Source organism: Schistocerca nitens, chromosome 6, assembly GCF_023898315.1.
Source record: "Schistocerca nitens isolate TAMUIC-IGC-003100 chromosome 6, iqSchNite1.1, whole genome shotgun sequence".
In the NCBI taxonomy this organism is placed as follows: Eukaryota; Metazoa; Arthropoda; class Insecta; order Orthoptera; family Acrididae; genus Schistocerca; species Schistocerca nitens.
The window spans coordinates 426,855,783-426,874,720 of record NC_064619.1 but is presented as its reverse complement, the minus strand read 5'-3'; positions in this window follow the sequence as shown (position 1 = coordinate 426,874,720).

Here is an 18,938-nt window from a genome sequence, read left to right as displayed (position 1 = left end):
ATAAATGGTTTGAACAGTCTTGTCGAGGTGGTCCCAAAGGTTCTCGATTGGATTAAAAAAATGGTTCAAATGGCTCTGAGCACTATGGGACTCAACTGCTGAGGTCATTAGTCCCCTAGAACTTAGAACTAGTTAAATCTAACTAACCTAAGGACATCACAAACATCCATGCCCGAGGCAGGATTCGAACCTGCGACCGTAGTGGTCTTGCGGTTCCAGACTGCAGCGCCTTTAACCGCACGGCCACTTCGGCCGGCGATTGGATTAAAATCCAGAGACTTTGGTGTACATGGGAGTACGGTGCTCTTCGAACCACACACATACTCTGCAAGCTGTGTGACACGTTGCTTTGTCCTGCTGTTAGATCCCATAGCGCCGAAGAGAAGCAAACTGCATGTAGGGGTGAACATGGTCCCTTATGAAAGATGCATAATTGTGTTACCCGTTACATCTTCCAGAACAACAAGACCACCCAGGGAATGCCACGAATACCTTCCCCAGATCGTAACGGTCCATATGTATGTAAGAAATATACAAGGTGTAAAAAAAAGTAGTTGGCAAACTTTCGGGAAACATTCCTCGAACTTAGAGGAAGAAAATATGGCATATCGGCATGTGTCCGGAAAAGCTCTGTTTCCATGTAAGAACTCCTTCTCTTCATCTCTTCATAATCTCTTTGGTTATGTGAAGCACGCAGAAGCAGAACGTACCAGCCTTACATGAAAAGTTTTCTTACACGAAATATTCCAAATCCCACTTGATTACTGAATGAAACATTTTTCTTAATGAAGTACTCAAAATGCTCTCCGTTAGCACTGAATCCTTAGTGCACTAGTGCTATGTTGGTGACTGTATTACAGCACCAGATCCGTCCACCCAGGCTCAACGAAGAGACTGACCTGGTTTTATTATAGACAACGCTACCTGTTCTGCTAGAACACGTGTCCTTAAGAGTACGACAAAATACGTGCTTCATGCTTGATGAAGCCCCTCCCCTTCTCAGTGTAATGTTCGTAGGATTGTAAATCACAGATTCCGTGACAGAAGAATGGGAAGAGATGGAATAATTCCTTGGCTCCTCCGCTCTCCGGATGTATGGCCGCAAGACTTTTATGTGCGGCTGCATTCCATGTTGTGGAAGGCTGTGAAATTATACGGAATCCTCCAGCGATACGTGAGCTCATCAGGGGATTCATTGCGACGAGGAGTTGATACGTGTATCCTTTCTAACGGAGGCCCTTTTGAATATTTCATTTAGGGAAGTGCTTCAGGAGGGGATTTTGAACATTTCATACAAGAAAACATTTCGTGTGGCTGGTACGTTCGGTTTCCGTGTGTTTCCGATGTTTATTGTGATTATGAAGAAAAGTAAGCAAGCGTGCTCTTACGTGAAAGTAAAGAGTTTCGGATCCCGTGCCCATGTAACATTTTTTTCTTTCTCTACGTGTGAGGAAAGTCTCCCGAAAGTTTAGTCTTTCCTTTTTGTTACACCTTGTATGCTTTTGACATACGCTGCTCAGCATGCCCTATGGTTTTCGACTGTCGTGTCTAGTTGTAGAAGATACGAGCGGTTAAACGAAATTGAGCTTGCAGTCAGTGTCTGCCATCTTACAGAATGAGAAGAATGTAAACGGAGGCTTTCGGTGTAGAGATTACGTATAAATGAAGTTTTTTGCTGCATAGGCTAAAGACTGTGGACAGTCAGATAAGAGTTCGAATCAAAGTGTTAAATTTAACTTAGAAATTACTGAAACTAGTTTCGCGAGCATATACAGTTAAAGTGCAGCTATTAACAATGTATTAATTATCTTATTTTGGCGAAACTTGTTAGATATTCTACTGATTTAATGAGGAACCGATTTCCAGTGATTTGGCCACGGTATGCACATCTGGCGTTGTGAATGCAAGAAAGACATATAGATATGTAACCGTATGTAATGGATTAGGTACGGGACATGGGCAGAAAAGGTCAAACAAGCTGGAAACGAGTAATACTGATGTTATTATTGACTAAATTCCTTTGGCCCCTATGGGGGCATAGGGCATCCAGGAGAACTCGCCAACCGTCTCTGTCTTTGGCCATTTGCCTCAATTCTGCCCAGGTCTTGCCAACTCTTTTTGTTCCCCTTCCACTGTCCTCTTCCAAGTGCCCCTTGGTCTTCCTCTCTTCCTTGTTCCCTGGGGACTCCATTCCAATGATTTTTTCTCGATGGCTCCATCTGGTTTTCTCAAGGTCTGCCCCAACCAACGCCACTTTCTCTCTCGTATCTGGTCATCTGTAGGTAGGTGGTTTCTTATTCGCCAGAGCTCCTCATTACATATTTTTTCTGGCCACCAGATATTCATGATGCGTCGAAGACATCTATTTATGAAGCTTTGTAACTGGAATGTTATCCATTTATCAATTTTCCAGCTTTCACTGGAGTACGGAAGGACAGCCTTCACATTTGTATTAAAAATACGGATTTTTGTTTTATACACGATATTTCTATTTTTTCATATCGGATACAATTGCATGAAGGCAGGATTTGCCATTTTAATGCGGTTATTCGCGTCATCTCTGGCTCCACCATTTTGCGTCACTATACTACCCAGATGCAGGAATGAGTTGACAGTCTCCACCCGCTGCTCACCTATTAACAGTGGCACCTCCATGTTCTCTGAATTTACTGTCATTTCCTTTGTTTTGCCTGTATTTATCTTGAGGCCAGCAGTCTCTGCTTCTTCTTTCAGCAAGTTTAATTTAGCATGCATATTAGTCAGCCTTTGAGCTAATACACTTATGTCGTCTACAAAATCCAAAACATCCAGATGTTCATGGATCCCCCACTGGATTCCTCGTCTCCTGCCTGCTGTGACTCTTCTCATAACAGAGTCTAGAACAAGTAGAAAAAGTGTCGGTGATAAAATGCAACCCTGCCGAACTCCAGTTGTTACTTTTATGGGCTTTGTCATATTTCCCTTGTGGAGTACACAACATTTGTAGCCATCATATAGATCTTTTATGATCTTCTGTGGTATGCCATACTTCCGCAACACCTGCCACAGCACTTTATGTTCACGAAATCGAAGGCCTTTTGAAAATCAATGAATACCAGATACATGGTTACTTGGAATTCTTTGCTTTGTTCTAAAATGATCCTAAGAGTGTTAATAAGATCAAAACCGGCCTGTTATTTACGCAGTCGCTTTTCAAGTGATTCTTTAATTCTGTTTAAAATAACTCTGGTGAGGACCTTACTGGGCACTGACAACAATGTAATGCCACGCCAGTTTTTACAGTCCGACAAATTTCACTGTTTTGGGAGATTTACCGCCAAACAATTTTTCCACTCATTTGGAGATTGCTCTTCAAGCCAAATATGCTTCAGCAAGGGATGGAGCATTTTAACAGAACTTTCGATAATGGCTTTTAAGAGCTCCGGTGCTATGTTGTCTAGGCCTGGAGAGTTTGTATTTTTTAGTGTTTTCAAGGAAATCCTAATTTCGTCCATTGTGGGGCACTGCAAATTTATATCTTGATCATTTTCGATTTCCTCTGGAACATCTCTTACCAGTTACTCTTGGTTGTCTTCACAATTTAAAAGTTCCTTGAAGTGCTCCTCCCATCTCTGTAGCTATGCCTGTTGAGTTGTAAGCATCACCCCATCCTTCTTCTTAACTGGTCCTTCATGTCTGAAGTTCTTCATTGACAACCGTTTGGTAATATTGTAGAGCTCTTCCATATTTCCTTGTCTTGCTGCCTCTTCTGCTAATGCCGTCCAGTGTGGCCGTGCGGTTCTAGGCGCTTCAGTCTGGAACCGCGTGGTCGCTACGGTCGCAGGTTCGAATCCTGCCTCGGGCATGGATGTGTGTGATGTCGTTAGGTTAGTTAGGTTGAAGTAGTTCTAAGTTCTAGGGGACTGATGACCACATATGTTAAGTCCCATAGTGCTCAGAGCCATTTGAACCATTTTTTTCTTCTGCTAATTTAGCTTGCTCATCTATCCATTTCCTTTTATCTCGACGTAGCCCTATTTTCACTTTTTTGTTCGCCTCCCTGTATTCTTTATGCGCTTCGCTCTTCTGCGCTCTTGTCTTCCAAAAATTTAAATTAAGTTTTAGTTCTTTCCTGTGGCTGATTTCATTCCATGTAGCATCGGAGATCCATTCCTTCCTATGATGTGCCTTAAATCCTTAGATTTTTTTCTCCCACATCTAAATAACTGTCTTTGATTTTTTGCCAACATGTTTCAATTCCCTCTTCCATAACGTTTTCTTCAGAGAGGACCTGGAATCTGTTTTGTAGTTCAGGGGCAAATGTTTCTTTGATCTGTTGGTCTTTTAACCTTGCCACATCTGTTTTCTTGCACCGGTGAGTTTGCTTGGTTCTATTTGCCACTATCTTCAGTCTGAATTCCGCCGAAACACTTCCAACGTCTGCTCCTCTTCTATTTCTGACACCTAACAGAGAGTGTCGGAACTTGCGGCTTATGACTATGTGGTCTACTTGATTGTCGGTAACGTGGTCTGGAGAAACCCACGTTATCTTATGACAGTTACGATGTGGAAACAATGTGCCTCCAATGACTATGTCATGTTCAGCGCACGTATCCATCAACAGTTGACCTTTTACATTCCTGATCCCCACGACATGCACAGCCATGATATGTTCAAGCCCTTCATTTTCTGAACCAACTTTTGCGTTCAAGTCACCCATTAAAATTTTTGTCCCTACAATTTGTTGGTCTAAGGACTCCGTTAAGCTCTGTATCAAATGCATCTTTTAATTCTCCTTTAGCTATTTCAGTAGGTGCATAGCATGGAATTACAGTGACATATCGCGCATTTGTTTTAAAGAGTGCGGTTTTTATCCGTTCTGAGACTGGGTCCCACTCCAGTAAGCTCTTCTTGCTGCTTTTAGATAGTAAGAGCACTACACCATTCCTATGCATCGCGTCCTCACCTGTCTGGCCCGCATACAGCAAAACTCCACCATTTTGTGTTTGGAATTCCCCAGATTCTGGCCACCTACTCTCACTTAGTCCCAATATATCTAGTTGGTAGTTCTCCATCTCTTTTTGGACCTGTCTTAGCCTCCCTGCCTCCCTCAACGTCCTTACACTCCAAAAAAAACCAAAGTGGATTTTCCTTTTCAGGCCAAAGGTCATATCCTTAAGAGCCACCCGGCTGTTTCTCCTTTTACTTTCTGTGATATGTGTTTTTTGGTGGTGTGGGTTATCAGCCTACAGCCCCCCAATGTCCTGATGGGGCTGCCACCTAATGGCATGGACACCTACCAAGGTTTTATTTCAGAGCCTTACCCCTAGATAGCTTGTCTTCACCACAACTACAGAACGCTATCCATCCCTTCGCAGTAAGGCCTTTGTACATCAACGTTGTCCTGGTCTCCAAGGATCTTCCGCTGTCCACATTAGGGGACTGTGTCTGCTGCTACACAATCACAGGGAGGAAAAGGAAAGGAAGGGAGTGTATAGGATGGGACAGAACAGAATAGGATAGGACAGGACAGGACAGGACAGGGCACTGGACGGGACGTTGTGAGACACACTTTGTCTGGATCCTCTATGGAGTCCTGTCCGGCTTGGGAGGCCCTGCTGGTAGTTACACCACCGCCGGAATAGCACTCCACTTCATTGGATCACACAAATCCCCTCGCCCACACGGACAGTGTTTCGTTAAGGCTGTGTCTCCTGATGGGGATATTATTAACTGCTATAATTTGTTCAGCATGAGCACTGGAGATGTCGACGAGATGCTGCATGACCTGATAAACACTTGCTCGCAGAAGCTGCAGCGGACTTTTTAAAAAACTGTTCCTATATTCTGGTCTTCTAACCCGGTAAAGACCGTACCTGTCCCCGGTAAACGCGTTCTTTTGTATCTCTCCAGACCCAAAAGTCACAAGGATTCAAATGAGGTTATCTTGCATACCATGCATTACGAATACCTCTGGAGATAATACATTCGTGGATGGCTGCATTTAGCAGATCTTTCCCTGGGCGACCGATATGAGGTGTTGCCCCACATTGCGGGAAATGTTTCCGATACAGTTACCTCTTCCAAAGCAGATCTCGATAACGTGCAGACGATACGATACACATCATAGGCTCTCTGAGCGTATCTTCTTCAAAGAAGAATGGAACGACCATAAATTTGTTTGTGAACGAAGACCACACAGTCATATACATCGAGTTCAGTGGTTCTTCGTGTTCAACACGCTGTTTAACAGCTCTCCGATTTGTGTAGCTCTGTGTATTCCCTGCACGCTGTAGTGTAAAATGTGCCTCGTCATGTTTCGGCTTGTCAAATTACAGAGTAGATGTCATACTGTCATACAAGCAGTGTACAGCTTAAGATATGAACCTAATGGCCGTAACTGGAACTAATTTATTTTCCAGCGTAGATTGGTTCCGCGCTGGTGCATTAGCATACCTACCAAGCTTTCGCTGCATACGATAATTACAGTTTGCGAGTAGCAGCACCACAGCCTGTATGTACTTTCAGAGAAAGGAATCATTTCATTTAATTCTTCTGAGCTAGCCTCTTGAGTTACGGACCGCTCGGGAAAACAAACTTCAACGCTGACGTCTTTCTCGGATCACAGTCACAGCCGAGAACGAGCCAACGCAATTGACGTACGGCAGCCTCTCAGCCAGTGAAACCATTTTCTCTCTCTGAGCGTCTCTCTTATTCCGTGTATTGCGTGGGCCTTTAAGACGGGTCAAGAGGCCGTCTCGAGCAAGAGGACTCTCCCCTGCGGCAAATGCTCTGCTGTTCGCCGAAGCGGCGAGGCGGGGGCGGGCAGCGACGGCTGCCTCGCCCGTTTCTCAGATGGACGAGCCTTTAACAGCCGCCCGTCTCATTTTCCTGCTGGAGCGAAAACAATTTCGCCGCGGAAATGACGAAGAGACGCGAAAAAACGCGGCGGCCAGTTAGAACGGACTCCAGACTGCATAAACGGCGATCTTCTCTCTAACCATTGCTCAGTGCAGAAGGATGACGATTTGAGTCTGTTTCTTTCCGAAAATAAATACAAGGTTTTCTACATTTTTACTCAGTGTTTGCAATAAACACAATACAATGCGACACTAGGAACTGTCGAGCAATGAAAAGCATTCAGGCACAGACGTTGGCCTTAATTATTCAGTGAACTTCGGACGTACCCAGCAGGTCAGAGCTACATTACACCTTCACTGACTAGCACAGCACAATAATAACAGATGTATTGTCGCTAACGTAGAGCCGTTTAGGTAAAAAATGTTTTAGTGCCACAGGTTTTTAAAACGGTCTAAAAAGTATGATACAATTTATCCTGGCGCCATACACATTCCTGACTCTAAGGATAGTCCTGAAAATTTGTGCTTGTAAATTTTTAGTAGCTATGAAAATACTTGTAGAATTTAAGTCGAAAAGCCGGCCGCGGTGGCCGTGTGGTTCTAGGCGCTCCAGTCCGGAGCCGCACTGCTGCTACGGTCGCAGGTTCGAATCCTGCCTCGGGCATGGGTATGTGTGATGTCCTTAGGTTAGTTAGGTTTAAGTACTTCTAAGTTCTAGGGGACTGATGACCACAGCAGTTGAGTCCCATAGTGCTCAGAGCCATTTTAAGTCGAAAAACATGGGTGCTTGCAATACATGATTGATGCATGAATAGCTCACCTTGTTACTGTTATTTACTCCATTCGCCCCACGTTTTTCCTTTTAAATTCTACACCTAATTTCATAGTCATTACTGTTTCACAAACGCACATTTTGGGCCTGTCGGTAATAGAAATAAGAATCTTTGTGGGGATAGGAGAAATTATTTTACACTTTTTAGTCCGTTTCGAAAACGTGATATATTACAAAGCTTTATACTTAAATAACTATTTTCTGCATTTTAGTCTCGAGTGTAGCAAATTTTTCAGTCGATTTTAAACATTTGGATGATATTACAACAGAGACGTGCGGTAAATTCGAGCTTTATTTCAGTTTCTCTTCAATGGTGCCGGCCGCGGAGGCCGAGCCGTCCTAGGAGTTTCAGTCCGGTACCGCTCGACTGCTACGGTCGCAGGTTCAAATCCTGCCTCGGGTATGGATGTGTGTGATGTCCTTAGGTTAGTTAGGTTTAAGTAGTTCTAAGTTCTAGGGGACTGATGACCTCAGATGTTAAGTCCACAGTGCTCAGAGCCATTTGAACCATGTTTCTCTTCACCTGAGTCAACCAGTGCATTGCGTTCTCGTACGATTATCTCACGAAAAGACCTCGTAGGTGAAAATCAGAGAATCGACACACGTGGATTAAGCAACAACGTTTTTACAACCAAACATTCGGCAGTGGAACAGGAAAAGGGGGAAATATCACTGTTGCACACAGTACCCTCCTTCACACATCAGACACACGAACCAGACATGAAAGCGGGTTAATATTGCACTGTCAACGAGTTCTGAGCTGTATTGAAACCTTCAAGTCTCTAAATCATCGTGAACTTATGGTAGTAAATAGATCTCCTTCCGCCACACGCCAGACAACAAACCGAGTTAATACTGCGTTGTCATCCAATTCTGAACTGCGTTGAGTGTTTCAAGTCTGTAGCTCGTGGGGAAGTTACTTGTAAATCAGCTGTAAAATTTGTACCAACAGACAAGAAAGCGACCTTTGGACCACCCATAGAAAGAACTGCTACAGTAAGGTAAAGAAGATAGCGGTTCTAGGCGCTACAGTCTGGGAACGCGAGACCGCTACGGTCGCAGGTTCGAAGAATCCTGCCTCGGGCATGGATGTGTGTGATGTCCTTAGGTTGGTTAGGTTTAAGTAGTTCTAAATTCTAGGGGACCGATGACCTCAGAAGTTAAGTCCCATAGTGCTCAGAGCCATTTGAACCATTAAAAAAGACAACTGAAACAGATACGTAGTGAGATAAATGGTATCGGCATTTTCATTCAAATACGGTAATGAGACTGAGGTCAACGCTGTTTATAGCTGTCAACTGGACCCCTGGACGCAATCGGCGTGACGAGGCACTCAGTATGGTGGCAATGCACGGTCTGCAACGTGTTTCCATGCTGCTCACATGTGGGTAATGAATTTTTCAGGTAGGCCGTTCCATTCCGCTACCTGCCTGTTTGATCGTCGTTGTTGCGCGTGTATGTTGTGCGTTATGTCTCCACAAAGCATCTCACACGCGCTCAATGGGATTTGAGTTGGGGAAACGTTCAGACCAGTCCCTTTGCCGAATACCCAATCATTGAAAGAGTTTCTCGACCTGAACTATTCGATGCGAACGGGTAGAGTCATCCATGATTATGGCCAGGGCCGAATTCTCCCCTGAAGAGACACACAACGGTTGGTAGTAGAGTGTCACTGGTGACTTTACTGTGTTCAAAGAGTTTTAAGTCAGACTGCTAATGCAACTTTATGCCTCCTCACACACCAGGTCCACCAAAAGGAACATGTTCGACACTGTTCCACTGTTCATTACGTGTTCCAACCTGTCACTACATGAGTGTACATCCAGCATTGTCCAAGATTGTCGTTGCGATATCATGGTGTGTTTATAGATATTCGGTGAACGGACTGATCCGCCCATTCCCCGACTTAAATCCCATTAAGTGTGTGTTAAATATTGTACGATGTGGCGATTTGTTGCAGCACATCCACATACATCAATGACCTTCCAGCAGTTGCCAATCGCACTAACGGAGGAATGGAACGCCCTCCCAAAAGAGCTCCTTAGCGACGCTGTGGCTAGCATGGGAGCAGGTGGATGCATTACCGTTCGTGATGATCACACGCCCTATTAAGAACAGGGTCCACCGTATGTAATGCCCTGGAGACCATCATGAATCGTCATGGTGCCTTGAGACACTTTTATTCAAAAACGTTAACTGCACTGAATCGCCTTGAATTCAGTGCAGTTAATATTTTTGAATAAAAGTGTGGTTTATTTTCGTCCCATGGCGTATTTCTTCCAGTTACCTTCTGTACTATACTTTAGCAGCTCTATGTATGGTCCAAGTCTCGTTGAAATGGCATATTGCCATTGGCACAACATGAGAATTTTACCTTTGTCCTTAAGTTTTTTATACCATGCGTTTTTCACACACACATCTTTCGCTGCATGTGCACGAGCTGGTGATCCGTGCGTGGCTCGTGTTCCCGCCATCATGTATTTTGCACCCTATTTTTAACTTACTTCCACCTCAATACCTTAATTTAAATTACTACTGTCACTGAGTTGCTGCTTTGCCTGAATGTGAGTGGCGCTAACAGTGCGTATCGATATATGCCCTTTCGTAGTATCTTTGTTCGACTGCTCTTACTTCCCAATCGTTGTCTGTCGTAAGTGATTTCGGGTTGCGAGTTCGGGCTGCCAGTCAGTTGGAACGCGTCTGGAGCGCAGTCCGGACTTGCCAGTAATGGATTTGCAATGCGGCACTAGTACAGTCGGGTTGGAGAAGCAGTGAGGTCTGCGTCGACATGGCTCGCCTGACCATTGCCGCCATGCATCACTTGAGCCGGGCCACGGTCTTGTTGGATCGTCGGTCGGTCGTCCTATCGGACGACACGTTTTGGCTCGCCGATCGTTCATGAGACAGCTGTGTGTGTGTGTGTGTGTGTGTGTGTGTGTGTGTGTGTGTGTGCATCGACTCCCGATGTGTCTTCATGTACGCTTAGTAATTGTTGGGTATCATTCTGGTCTGTGCGCTGGTGTTTGTCAGGCTGTGTGTGTAGTTGGCGTTATTTCCACTGACTACTATTTTAGATGTTGTCGGCATTCTGAGGGTAGTCGGTGGGTTGGTGCGCACCAGGGAGGATATCTCAGAGCAGTAAAGTCGGCTGAGTCCGCTGGTGGTCCCTGTGCAGTGTCGGAGCATGTGTGGAATTGTCCGATCGCTAAGAGCTACGTGACTCACCGACCAAGGACGTCAAAGTTGAGTGGTGTTTCAAGTACCCAAGCCATGCCCATTCATGTTGTGTGGTTCGTTTCGGTGCTTCGCTGTTGGGGAGGTTTTCCTGTGAGCAACACCGAGTGTTTGTATTGCTGAAATTTAGCCGCCATTAGGTGGAATTAACTTTATTGGTGGACTACAATTCAAGTGCACCAGCAGAATTTTCTGCCTTGTGGCCGTTAGTGTTCCTGGTCACTAACGTAATTTCAGACAGCGTCCTTTCCTCACCTGTTGTCGCTGTCCAACATGGTGTGTAGTTTTGACAGCTTAATACATATACATATTTGATTGTGGATAATTACGCCTGTAACATTATGTGTTTGAGTTCTCATGTACCGATTGGTGACAAGCAAGTCGTTTGTCGGTCGATCCGTGGCTGTCCCTTGGTTAGGTTCCGATGGATCAAGTGTCTCACCTAAGTGAACAAGGGCACACCGACCCTCTGGAGGCTTCTGAGTGCCGTTGTCTTTACTGTCTTTCTCTCCGGTGTTTAACTGTCTGTGTATAGTCTATCACAGCCAGTGATTAAAAAAATTCTTGCTTTTATTTTATTGTGGGCCTTCAGCCGTTTGTATTGCATCTTGTTTGTTTGCCTATCCACCTTTGCCTTGAGGCTTTCAGCCTAGTTGTGTTATATATATATATATATATATATATATATATATATATATATATATATATATATATGTGTGTGTGTGTGTGTGTGTGTGTGTGTGTGTGTGCAAATGATAAACGGGTATTTAATGGCGAGTAGTATATATATATTAATTATTTTATTTGTAATTGTAACTGCGTGTCTTCAGTCACTTGAAATTTACCTTGTTGATTTTTAAGATTTCTTGTTTGGAGGCCTTCAGCCGTGAAAGATTTGGAGTTTGAAACTCGTAGTTGTAAAAGTTCGGCTATGTGCCGCTTTGGTTGTAAAGGTTTTATTAAATTACAATTTTGAGGAGAAACTGACCGACACCTTACTTGGCCCTTTCCACAATCCTAATCACCTATTCTGCCCAGCCGGTTTAGCGGGCCTCTCAGCCAGTTTCTTCTGGGAGCGGGCAAATTTGGCGTTTTTGTGCAGCTGTAAACAAACTGCTTGGACACGGCTTTACTATGATTTGAAGAAATTTTTTATATTTTGTTAGTGACGCAGCACTATCGCTACCATGTCGAATCGAATATTTGAACATGGGAATTGACTGACATTCGTCACTACTCACCGTCCTGACATTCGAACCCAGGATGAACAAGCTATTTCATATAACTTGTGGCAGGAAATGTGTGTGTGTGGTGGTGGTGGTGGTGGGGGGGGGGGGGGGGGTGGAGGAGATGCGTTTGACATAGTGCTTTTCATGAAGACGACCCACAGTGAATACATTCTCAAGCTGAAATCAGCGATGAAAACCTCGATACGGCAGCATGGAATGATACGATGAATGATATATGTAATAAATGAGATACTGAAAGTGTCTAAGTGTCTCACTTCGGATAAAAGCGGTTCATCTCACCGTATAACAAGGAATTTGGCTAGCTGAGCCCTTACTGTGCACAAATACTGTAGCTAACACTTCTTATTCGTCCCTGAGTGCCAAATAATCTGAAGTTCCCTGAATTTTAATTTAATATTAGCCCTACTCTCTATCGTAAAGAGAAATCTGTGCAACAGAACTATAATTGGTGAACTCCAGAACAACCTATCAGTGACCACGCTTTGCTAAACACATTAAGTAACTTTCTCTCATAGGGTACAGGGGTACTGAGGATTACGGACGTAGGGGAAAGTGCTTGCGTGCACTTTGGGACCTAGTTTAACGAACTAATTAGCTGCATTATTAACATTCCACTCATAAAAGGAGCTCACTCCTGGGAGTAAGTTTATAAGGAAAACACACAAGACACTAATGCTATAGTTCCATACGAGAAAACCATAACACACTACAGACCATTTGTCATTAAAGGGCTTGTTGGATCAAGAAACCGCTACATGGACTCGAAAGAAAAGTTTTCCACTTACATGTAAGTCTGCAGGCTTTCACGGCTAAAGTTAAAAGCTTCTGGGTTGTCAGGCGGCGTCATATTTTCTTTTTAAATAATCGACGTTTCGACCTCTTTGATGAGATCTTCTTCAGGATGTTTCGGTAGCAGTGGACACCGGAACATCCTGAAGAAAATCCCAGCAGAGAGGTCGAAACGTCGATTATTTTAGAAGGAAATATGACGACGCCTAACAACCCAGAGGATTTTAACTTTACAACTTTCCTCTACTAAATGAATCGTGAAAGCTAAGATGTTCGAGACAGGCGAAATACCTTCAGACTTCAAGAAGAATATAATAATTCCAATCCCAAAGAAAGCAGGTGTTGACAAATTTGAAAATAACCGAACTATCAGTTTAATAAGTCACAGCTGCAAAATACTAACGCGAATTATTTACAGATGAATGGAAAAACTGGTAGAAGCCGTCCTCGGGGAAGATCAGTTTGGATCCCGTAGAAATATTGGAACACGTGAGGCAACACTAACCTTACGACTTATCTTAGAAGAAAGATTAAGGAAAGGCAAACCTACGTTTCTAGCATTTGTAGGCTTAGAGAAAGCTTTTGACAATGTTGACTGGAATACTCTCTTTCAAATTCTAAAGGTGGCAGGGGTAAAATACAGGGACCGAAAGGCTATTTACAATTTGTACAGAAACCAGATGGCAGTTATAAGAGTCGAGGGGCATGAAAGGGAAGCAGTGGTTGGGAAGGCAGTGAGACAGGGTTGTAGCCTATCCCCGATGTTATTCAATCTGCATATTGAGCAAGCAGTAAAGGAAACAAAAGAAAAATTTGGAGTAGGTATTAAAATCCAGGGCGAAGAAATAAAAACTTTTAGGTTCGCCGATGACATTGTAATTCTGTCAGAGACAGCAAAGGACTTGGAAGAGCAGATGAATGGAATGGACAGTGTCTTGAAAGGAGGATATAAGATGAACATCAACAAAAGCAAAACGAGGATAATGGAATGTAGTCGAATTAAGTCGGGTGATGCTGAGGGAATTAGATTAGGAAATGAGACACTTAAAGTAGGAAAGGAGTTTTGCTATTTGGGGAGCAAAATAACTGATGATGGTCGAAGTAGAGAGGATATAAAATGTAGACTGGCAATGGCAAGGAAAGCGTTTCTGAAGAAGAGAAATTTGTTAACATCGAGTACAGATTTAAGTGTGAGGAAGTCCTTTCTGAAAGTATTTGTATGGAGTGTAGCCATGTATGGAAGTGAAACATGGACAATAAATAGTTTGGACAAGAAGAGAGTAGAAGCTTTCGAAATGTGGTGCTACAGAAGAATGTTGAAGATTAGATGGGTAGATCACGTAACTAATGAGGAGGTATTGAATAGAATTGGGGAGAAGAGAAGTTTGTGGCACAACTTGACTAGAAGAAGGGATCGGTTGGTAGGACATGTCCTGAGGCATCAAGGGATCACAAATTTAGCATTGGAGGGCAGCGTGGAGGGTAAAAATCGTAGAGGGAGACCAAGAGATGAATACACTAAGCAGATTCAGAAGGATGTAGGTTGGAGTAGGTACTGGGAGATGAGGGAGCTTGCACAGGATAGATTAGCACGGAGAGCTGCATCAAACCAGTCTCAGGACTGAAGGCCACAACAATAACAACAGCTCCCAACCAAAAGCACTACTTGCTTGATCCTGGAGCACTGACTGCTTGCTGCAACTGCTCTCGTTCACGTCCCTGTAAGTTCTCCCCGAAACCTGAACTACTTCATATCTGCATATATAGAACGGCAAAATTTGGTCGAGGCATATTAAACAGTCCTCAAACTGCAGACGTCTACCCCTATCAGAAAACAGGAGGTGAAACGCCCACTTCTTTCAACCTATGATTTTCTATTAAATTCTGTGGGTAAACATTTAAAGACTGTGTGCCATCGCCCGGATTGGTAGACAGGCAACCCCGAAGATCCACACCAGGAAATGCGCGGTCATGTCTGGTGACACAGTGTCGTGCAGACTTCACGTCACAAGCCCTGGCGTCGAAAATATCGTTGAACTGCCTATTCATGCTACTACTGCAGAACTTAAGCCAACAGGCTTCACGTATCTCGTGCATTTGTAATTACGCCTGTATTTATTCAAAATGAACGAGCTTTCTTGTTTTAGGCACGTGGTTATAGGAACATGTATGCTGACTGACAGGTGTCCTTAACATGAGAAGAAACACAGATAGATCGATGACGATAGCGTGTCTTCCTCACTGGTATGGAAGATACGATCCTGGAAAATTTGAGCTAAAGCAGAAGGAGAAAAGATACTATACAGAGACTGATAAGGCAAAACCACCAAAATTATGGGAGAACCAGATTGATTGACGCCTTTCGTTGCTTTCCATGGGGATTAGAAAATTCATGCCCGACCTGTTATTACAAGGTTACGACAGTACAAGACTGCAGGTACTTTCGATCCGCAATTCTTCCGCTTTATTCACTCAATCGAATGGATATCACATGTTCTGTGGTCAGTGAGATTATTAGAGATCCGGCCTAAGTGGCCAAGCTGTTCTAGGTGCTACAGTCTGGAACCGCGCGACCGCTACCGTCGCAGGTTCGAATCCTGCCTCGGACATGGATGTGTGTGATGTCCTTAGGTTAGTTAGGTTTACGTAATATTAAGTTCTAGGGGACTGATGACCTCAGAAGTTAAGTCCCATAGTGCTCAGAGTGATTTGAACCATTTTAGATTTTTATAGTCGGTCAACAGTGGTTGTAATGCTAAAATCGAAGCACTTGTTTTTGGTCGGGCGGTCATGGCTGCGCCAGGTGAGGTTTAATGGCGCCAGATCTAAGAAGGCAATCGGGCAGGCGCTTTTGCACAGCAGAAGCTGCCACAGAAGACACGGCCCTAGACACGGGCAGCCTCAAACCACAGGGAGTGAAGAACCAGGAGCAGAGGGCCTCGGCATACTGTTCTTATAGCCCGAAAAAAAAAATGGCTCTGAGCACTATGGGACTTAACTTCTGAGGTCATCATTGCACTAGAACTTATAACTACTTAAACCTAACTATCCTAAGGACATCACACACAGCCATGCCCGAGGCAGGATTCGAACCTGCGACTGTAGCGCCTAGAACCGCTCGGCCACCCCGGCCATCTCTTGTAGCCCGAGGATGAAGAAAACAGTTCTCACAACATCGTGTTAATGTGTTGCAGATGAGTATGAGAGTGGCAGCTGTTCCTGGGCGAGGCGAAGCGTAGTCCACCGTTTCGGTAAGGGCCTCATATTCATTCCTGTTTCTGCTAAGATCACCTTGACCAGCGCAAACAATTCGCGGAAGCGCTGCTTGCCGCCGGAAACTGGGTGGCCAAGAACGCTGTGAGGTTTCTTTTTTTTTCTTTTTTTCTTTTTTAGGACACGTAGACGTTCCGAATCGCGCGGTTTCTTCTACAAGAGTATTTTCAGAGTTTTAATTTTGTTGGTAGAAATTCCATCCACAGTTTTTTTTGCGGCCTGATAGATTGTTTGTCTAGCGGGAGATTCAGTGGCCAACTATGTAGATGTGTATCCAGAATTTTACGTGCCCATTCGATAGAGCGGTCAGAAATTAGTCTTTTGTGTTATTAGTTTTATCGATATGTTTTAATAGGAAGAGTAAAACACGGAAAGTAAGCAATACTCGATCAGCGACTGAGCAGCGCTGCCGCATAACAGTAGCAGTGAGTACTGGCCAAGGTAGTGTTATTGCTGCAGGAGTGCTGGTTATCCTTTGTCTTTTACTGTTCCTGTTAACATACATCGGTAAAATGAATGTCGTACTAGAGTAATTTGTGACCGCTGCGTCGAATGGGTACCTAAAATTACTTTTGTTTCTAATGAGACAGAAACTGGCGCTTTGCATCGACGCTGAGTGTCGCATGAAAGACGTGATGAGCAGGATCTGTTTTGGCTGACTCCATCTACACGTTGCAAAAATAAAAACATCAGAGAAAATTTGCATGCTAAGCTCTTGTGATCTCCACATATATTTCTCTATTAAAATGTTATTTACAAACAAAAATCCCCAATTTACACATGACATGCCCTACCGTATGACTCACAACGCAGTAGAGTTCGAATGGTTCAAATGGCTCTGAGCACTTATATACATTACAAATGATAATTTAGAAAGTTGTATCGTGAAGCACTAACGGATGGGTGCTCGTCCGTTCATGGACACTTTTAATGAAACACTGTAATAGATAGCTTATTCAATAGACATAAAACAAAATTTAATTTCATTGTTGATAATGGCTGCAGGTTCAGGGCAAGGAATGGATAGTTGAAGCTTCTTTGTTAATCACATATTCTACTGGTAGCAGCACATGCAGAATCCGATTTCTCATGATGCACACCAATACAGAACACATTTCGTTACTCCCAATCACCCACCTTTCAAAAAATGAAAATCCACCATTGGCCATACACCTGACATGCAACTAAGACGCATCGTCGTCTACTTTCCTATTAAGAGTCTCCTTACTGGATACTGTGAACAGAAGTGTGGAAACATAAATGCTTATGCGCTGTATAGAACATCATCAACACTAATACAGGAACATATCTGACAGTGCTTCTACAAAAATAATCAAATATTTACTCTAACTTTGTCTTCCCCTACCAGGTTACCTGGATTACGTTCCGGCACGGGAACATGCACACCTGAAATGGACCAAAACAAATGCCACTCTCACGACTGTTTCTTCTCTGTCGACTTCTGTTCCTTCTCCCACTTCGATATCTAACAAGTCTTCCCCCTATTAGAAGCCTTAACGTATCTGCTCCCTCCCCTGCTTTTAACAGTGGAATTCCCATTGCACTCTTAACGTTACTACCTTGCTTTTAATTTCACCGAACGTTGTTTTGACTGTTTTGTATGCTGAATCAGTCCTTACGACAATGTTTTCATTTTCGAGTCATTCACATTTTTCATGCAGCCATTTCGCCTTAGCTTCCCAGCACTTCCTGTTTATTTCGTTTCTAAGTGACTTGTTTTTTTGTATTCCTGAATTTCTCTCAACATTTTTGTACTTCTTTCTTTCATCTATCAACTGAAGTATTACTTGTATTACCCATGGTTTCTTCGCAGTAACTTTCTTTGCACCTTCGTTGCTCTCCGACTTCCGTGACTGCCCTTTTTTGAGATGTCCATTCCTCTTAACTCAACTACTAAACGAGCTGCTGCTCATCGCAATATCATGGTCTCAGAGAACTTCAAGCGTATCTTCTCATTCCTTAGTACTATCGTATCCCACTTCATCTCTACAAAAATGAAATCTGAGTTTATATCTGGTCCTGGATGAGCCTTAGAAATCTCTCTAGATTCAGTTCCAGGACCATCTCAACTAAACAATGGGAAACTGGCAAAAACCGCCCTACACGTCGTGTACTGATCCGAACATAATCGTACCTTTCACATACCACAGTTGGAAACTCACTGCAAACGAAAAATTATCGTACTGGATCCTTACACTGCTACTGTATGCATATGCGACAAATGGTGCTTCATCGAAAACCTCTCCGTCTGCATAGGGCGTAATTCGGAGACAAAAAGAAACAAAAGAAGAAATTTGCTTCATTCCAAAAGTCCTAAAAATGAGAGGTCACTGTACACTCAACAACATTTCCGCCGCACATATAGTATAGTTATGTGCACACCTGATGGATGCTTCATAACACAAGGATAGTCATTTTCAGAAATATCTGACAGCTGCTTCCTCATTTCTTTCTTGACTTCTTCAGTGCTGTCAAATTGGTGTCCTTTCATGAATCTTTTCATGCGTAATAATATGAAAAGGTCGCACGCAGCCGGGACAAGGGAGTAAGGTGCATGGGGCCGTTCTTAGCCAGAAGCTGTGTGTGAGGGTACGTTGTCGTGGTGGAAAAATCAGTCTGCCATAATCCACTGAACAGAGCTCCAAGATACCCCACTAATCTCTGACAGTCGATCAATTGTCTGTCAACAATCTGTGAGCA